The following is a 6,000-nucleotide window of genomic DNA, read 5'->3' as shown; positions in this document are numbered from 1 at the left end:
TGGTGAAATACAAACAAAAAAATGGGCGACAAAACTGTTTTTTAGACTGTTCTGAAAAAATGGTGGCCTTTTTTTTTTTTTACTGACTTTATTGTATATTAAATTGTTTTTGCTAATGATTTATCAGTATTAATGAGTTAAGAAACAGTCATTTTGTTGTTGACTGTAAATATTTGTATCGCCGCCAATGCTCATATAACTGCAAAATAAAATAACTGCAAAATAAAATGCCCACTGTTCTCTATTACTGAGAAACATCTTTATTTTTTTAACACAGATACTTTACCACAGTCTAGCAGGTCAACTATGGTTTTCGTTGTGTGATGAAAGCTTAAAGGTATAAGAAATATAACAAAAAAGAAAAAGATTCAGGAAATAATAAATCGGTTTTTCTTCCCCTGGGATTCGTGCTGCTGCAACTGAATGACGCCTGAAGGGTTAAAAGCAGGAGAAATTAAATTTAAAAAAATGTCCCTTTCATTAACAGGTTTCGAAGATGCCATGGCGACGAAGGACTGATTGTGTGCTGGGAAGAGGGGGTGTGCACAAAAAATGGAATGTGTGACGTCTCTTTCCCCTGGTAATCATGCCCTCTCGCTGCACACAATGGCCCCTGACAGGATCTGACGCCCCCCACCCCCACGCCCCCTGAAATGTGATTTTGTGCTGCATGGGAAGGGGGGAGGGGAGGTTGGGCCCTCACTTGGAAAGAGTTACCTCTAAAAGGCACCATTTTACAACCACAGCTATGAGCCACCAATGTGTGAGGCAGCAGGTTTGTGTGGAAACAGCCCACACAGGGAGGATTTGTGCAAGCAAAACAAAGCACTTTATTTCCTGCTGGTGACATATGCTGATCTTGGCAACCCATTGTGTCTGAAGCGCCACTCCGCTCCATGGAGGCGGCGGGGAGACGCGTCGCGAGCCCACGAGGAGTGGGCGCGCGAGGACACCGGGGAATCTGCGCCCGTGGCGCGAGCAAGCGTGCAGATGATCTGGAGAAGGCGCGGATTGTGAGGGAATTTGGAGGATCTAAGGATATTGCAAAGCTCTCACGTGACATGACGTTGTAGCTGTTGCGGGGGTGTGCGGGCTTCTAGGCGCTCAGAGGCAAACAGGCGTCCATGCCACACAGGGCACAAGTCCAAAAAAAGAAGTGGGGGGACGCTGACGTCACGACAGGAAGTGACGTCACGAAAGGTGGCTTGCACTCAGTTCCAGTTTATAGTTCTCGAGCTCCCGGTAAAATAAGTGAGGGGACGCCGTCCACCCGCGTGGTACCCCGACTCGAGCCCTGATGCCACACCATTCCCCTGGAGCGGGTTGACTCAAGCGTAGAGTTGGTGCCTTGGGTTGTGGAGACCGGAGTAGGGAGCATTGTGCACAAATTGAAGGCTGTGAGTGGTGAAGGGGGTAGCTTGGGAGTCAACCCAGTGGACATGGCAGAGCCTTGAATCCCCGGTGAAGGTGATAGCCATGTTTCAAGGTGGGGGTCTGGCAACTGACAACCATGAAGTCCTGTCAATCAAACATTTATAAAGCGCTGCAAATCACTTGTGAGGGTCGCGAGGCGCTGGAGATTATGGCTGCTGCATGGTGATCTGTTCATTCGAACATCCAGGTCTTGAGTTCTTTCCTGAATTGCTGGAGCAAGGGTGTGGTCCTGAGGTGCAGGGGAAGGTTGTTCCATGCCTTGGCCGCCAGGTGCGAGAAGGAGCGTCCCCCGCTGTTGGTTCGGCGGATCCGTGCGGTGTCTGCAAGGGAGAGAGAAGCAACTGACAACCATGAAGCCATGTATAGCATCAACCCTTCCCTGCAAACCTTTGCTCCAGATACCATGACCTCTTCTGATCTGGTACTGGATTTCAAAGCAAACGTGTATCTAAGGCTAGCAGATCTGAGGCTCTCCAGGAGGTCCCCAGGAGAGCAGTTTACATCTGTAGTTCTTACTCCTTTTTCTACCCCCAGAATCCCCAGCAGTCTCATTTAACTGCTGAGGAAGTGCCAGGGGCAGTCATGCTCCTGCCTCACTACAACTGCTTAATTTGAGCAGGTGGTTTCCAGTGCTCGGCACTGGCACTTAATTGTCAACACCTGCACTTATGACAGTCGCCACGTGGTGGCACTCTTTGTGTAATTTACAGATAATCAGCATAACGTTTGATAATTTGTAAAAAGAGCTAATACATGTCGCCCAAGCCATTCTTATATTCTTATAGTTTTGGGGGCCTCAACCAGTCTTAAGTGCCACACTTGTAGCAGTGTGATGGTTAGTAGTTGTGTTGGTACTATCATTGGCAGCGCTGGCAGGGGCAACGGGTGGTGAAAGCTGCAGAGGGCTCCTGACAATGAAACTGGTACCTATGCTTTTTACAAATTAAACACTGGCCATGAATCCACCATCATCCCAGTAGAGACCCCAGTGCCAAGGATGCAGACAATGTGCCACGAATCACTGTCATTATGCCCGGACCACCAGTATACAAGCAGTGCAAACCATCATGCCATTGAGCTCCATAGAATACCAAAAATGACCACCGTCATGCCCTGGCCAGCAGATGTCTTCTTCAACACAGCTCTTATCACAAGGGGGTCTTTTGCCCCTACGGTGGGAGATAGTGGAGAGAGAAGGGAGGATTCCTCTGTTGGTTGTGGGAGGGCTTTGGAGACAGAATGAAGCCGCTTTTCTCCTCTCAACCTTGCTTTTTCTTGTAATACCATAATGTGATGTGTTGCGATCAGTGCTTAATTTGCAAAAAATAAGTGCCGGAGCCCTCGTCAGGAGGCCACTTCACCTTCATCCACCTAGTACCCCTGCCGGCATTGCCAATGACAGTACCTGCATAACTACTAACCATCACACTCTACAAGTGTAACTATTAGACTATTCCAGGCCCCCGAACTGTAAGAATGACTTGGGCGGCAGGCATTAGTTATTTTCAATGTATGTTATATGAATAATAAACTGTTGCTGTGCTCGTCTCTAAATTAGACTGACAGCACCACCATGTGGCAGATGGTCATATGTGCCGGTGCTGACTATTAAATGCTGGTGCTGAGCCCTGGAAACACCAGTTCAAATTAAGCACTGGAGCCTGGCTCCCCCAATACACAACCAGCACATATAGTCCTTTGAGGTCTTTGGACTTGACCTTCAGTGTGAATTTGATTCGAAGTTGTTGTGTTTTCAGAGACAGAGAAAGATTGTGTTTGTCTCTGTGTGACTGTGCTTGTGTGTGTCTTTGCCTATATCTGTTTATAGGGGGTCCTGATCTAAAGTGTTTGTTCCCAGAGTGTGTACTGATATCTGCCTATCCTAAATATTGTGAAATGTCCATCCCTCTCTGTCTCCATCTTTGTGCCTCACTCTCCTTGTGTCAGTTTCTCTCTGTCACAGTGCAAGGAAGGGAATGGGCCCCCTGACTGATATTTGAATTATAAAACACCTCAATAGTTCAGTGGGCCGCTCAGGCCTCATTGCCCTGGTGCACTGCACCTGCTGCACCAATGGAAGCTACATCCCTAGGGAGAACAAGGACCGCTATACAACGCGCATACATATATCATATCACAATGTGACAACGTTTTGTCCACAATTTTCCAAACATGATCTTAGAGCTTCAATAGATCATAGTGGCCGCTCTATTATGCATGTATCAGCATATGTTTTTTTTGCTTTTTTTGTAAACATTACCATAATGAGAGGAAAAGGTTTATCATTCTCATTTTGAGAAAAATTAACTTTAGACAATGACGTGTGGCCTTTTACTATTTACAGCTATTGTCTGACCCCTTTATTTGTTTCTCTGTGGCATCCTTTCTTTTAACTGCTCTAAAAAAGAGACGTTCAATCGGCGGATCCAATTAATTGTAATATGAACTTAATCAAGTATGAATTTTTATCATAAATGTTGATATTGTATAGCTATTGTATCTTAAAAATGATCGTATTGTAAGGATGTGGAATGTTTTTATCTTTTATCCTTTTATATATGTAGTATACATTTATGCCTTCATCATGTCGGCAAAATAAAGTTATTCTGACTAACTGGCATGTATCAGCCAGCAGGCAGGGCCTTCTCAAGTTCTTGAGCACCCACCCTCCATCCATTGTTGCCAGGCTTGTGCTTTTTGAATCAACCCTCATGGACGTACAGACATCCCCATCCTACAAAGCCACATCTGAGAATCCAGCTGAGCCTTCAGATGAAAACCCTCAAACACGACCCCCCTAGAAAGAGATGCTGGCCTCCAGCCTTGCTTCATTCCTAACTTGAGAGAAGGGGGCTGTCCCTTGTTCTTCCCTCTGGGAAACCCCATGACCCCTCTGCTGCTGTGAAGAACATTATCTGCTAATAGGCAGCCGGGGAACCCAGTGCAGAGAAAGTATTTATAACAGCATAGAAACCTGGGGCCTCATTTATGAGGAATTGGCGTAGGGCAGTGCTGCCAGTCTTCTTGCTAGGCTGCCCGACGCCAATGTGAAAGAGGAGGAAGAATGCAATGTGTTTATGAAATACGGTGCATTCCTGTCCTTCCGCCTGCGCTGGCACACAATGTCCTGCCTACTGCCAATGTAGGCACCCTTCCACCATAATGCAAAGGTGCCTGTGTTACATTCAGGATTGGTTTTGTTCAGGAAAGGGCACCTCCCTGCACAAAAAAACCCAGAGAGGCGTTTTCCTCTTTCATTCTGCAGCACAAATGGAAAGAGGAAAAAACGAAGGGAAATACAAATATTTCTCCTCATTACGCCTGCTCTGGGGAGGTGTAAGGTTCTACTGCTGTCCCAGGTTTACATTATAAAGTACATCTAGGGCAGGGTCAAAATCCATGGGTGTTGCGTGGGAAAAACCCACTACAACGCCAATGGAACACTTCCTTGACGTAGAGAAAGGCAACACAGTGACTTGCACTGCTGTGTCTTACTTCATATGTTGGTGCGTAGCTACAAGGGGGTGTTTGGGGTGTTACACCCCCTAAAAATGTATTCTGTAGTAAACAGTTGGGTACAAGTGCCTTCAGTGGGGTATGGTGTCTGTCGGATTTCACCCTGGATTTTTACATGCATACACAGACACTCTCTCTCCTCTCTACCTTAAAACTTGGTTAGTTTGAAAACTAATGTTTAAGTACCCCTTACAATCCTCTCTTTCCACTGCCTCATACGCCCCCTTGTCTCCTGCTTCTCATAATGTATTTTATCAAGATATGATTGGGTATACACTCAAAATATCGAGTAAAAAATATAGAATTTCACTAATATCGAGTAAAAAATATAGAATGGACAGAATATCGAATGGACAGAATATAGACAACAAAAATATCGAATGTAATGGACAAAATATCAAATGGACAGAATATCGACTACAAAAATATCGATTTTGAGGTAAGTAAGTTAATATCGATTTACATAAATATAGAAAGTCAAAATATCGAAGTATATATTATAGATGTTAAATATATCGATTTTTTAATAATATCTAATTTTTAAAGTGTTTTTTATGTTAGTATATGTATGAAAAGTGTATATTTATTTTATAATTTATTTTAAGTAATGAATTTTATGGTATTTAATTTTTGTGTAATTTAATTCTGTAGCGGGTTGTGGGTTTATAGGGGAATAGGGTAGGAAGTAATTTAATTATAATTGATTACATGTTTTTATTTATTTATTGGTATTTATCTTGAATTAATTGTTAATTAACTTTTAATTGGTAATTAATTAAATTATAACTGGTAATTAATTTTTATTAATTGATTAATTGATAATTATGTTAATTTTAGTAATTTAATTCTGTAGTGGGTTGTGGGTTTATAGGGGAATAGGGTGGGAAGTAATTTAATTATAATTGTTTAAATGTTTTCTATTTATTTTAAGGTATTTATCTTGAATTAATTGTTAATTAATTTTTAATTGACCATTAATTAAATGATAATTGGTAATTAATTTTGTTTTATTGATTAATTGATAATAATGTTAATTTTATTAATTTATTT

The 6,000-nt window shown here is 42.8% G+C and overlaps 1 long non-coding RNA gene across 2 annotated transcripts in view; it reads right to left on the bottom strand.

Annotated features, from left to right (window-relative positions):
- Window positions 1–243: 243 nt before the first annotated feature.
- Window positions 244–6,000, bottom strand: part of LOC144783474 (uncharacterized) — a 453,048-nt gene continuing 447,291 nt past the window's right edge. For both annotated transcript variants that reach the window (XR_013601453.1, XR_013601452.1), the window contains exon 4: window positions 244–1,754. This is a non-coding gene — a long non-coding RNA (uncharacterized LOC144783474). The remainder of the gene's footprint in view (window positions 1,755–6,000) is intronic.

This window comes from Lissotriton helveticus, chromosome 9 (assembly GCF_964261635.1).
Source record: "Lissotriton helveticus chromosome 9, aLisHel1.1, whole genome shotgun sequence".
In the NCBI taxonomy this organism is placed as follows: Eukaryota; Metazoa; Chordata; class Amphibia; order Caudata; family Salamandridae; genus Lissotriton; species Lissotriton helveticus.
The sequence above is the reverse complement of the archived record's forward strand: the minus strand, read 5'-3'. Positions and strand labels throughout refer to the sequence as shown.